This window comes from Acanthisitta chloris, unplaced genomic scaffold (assembly GCF_000695815.1).
Source record: "Acanthisitta chloris isolate BGI_N310 unplaced genomic scaffold, ASM69581v1 scaffold17268, whole genome shotgun sequence".
Taxonomy (NCBI): domain Eukaryota; kingdom Metazoa; phylum Chordata; class Aves; order Passeriformes; family Acanthisittidae; genus Acanthisitta; species Acanthisitta chloris.
In genome coordinates this window covers 1,508-1,791 of record NW_008687748.1, presented here as the reverse complement: position 1 = coordinate 1,791, position 284 = coordinate 1,508, and the positions used below count along the sequence as shown (strand labels likewise).

The 284-nt window shown below is 64.1% G+C and overlaps 1 protein-coding gene across 1 annotated transcript in view; it reads right to left on the bottom strand.

Annotated features, from left to right (window-relative positions):
* LOC103807986 (SID1 transmembrane family member 2-like) overlaps positions 1–284 on the bottom strand; it is a gene marked incomplete at both ends in the record, with an annotated part of 2,070 nt that overhangs the window by 289 nt on the left and 1,497 nt on the right. The window lies entirely within an intron of this gene.

Below are 284 nucleotides of genomic sequence, written 5' to 3'. Positions count from 1 at the left end.
CCTGTCCCAGGGCCACACGGCCCTCGGGCTCAGAGCAGAGCCACATGCCCCTGCCCTGGCACAAGTGGCCGAGGACAGAGCTGGCACCTACCCAGGAGTGATGCTGGGAGTCCCCAGAAAGCCGTGGGAAGAAAGAGACAGAGGTGGTGAGATGCAAAGCCCCAGTGCAGCCCCACAGTGGAGAAGCCTGGGACCTCCCTGTCCCCCTGACACTGGGATTTGTCCCCAGGGAGCTGGGGGGCAAGCAGGGCTCAGGGGGCAGTGAAGATCTCCTGCAGAACTAG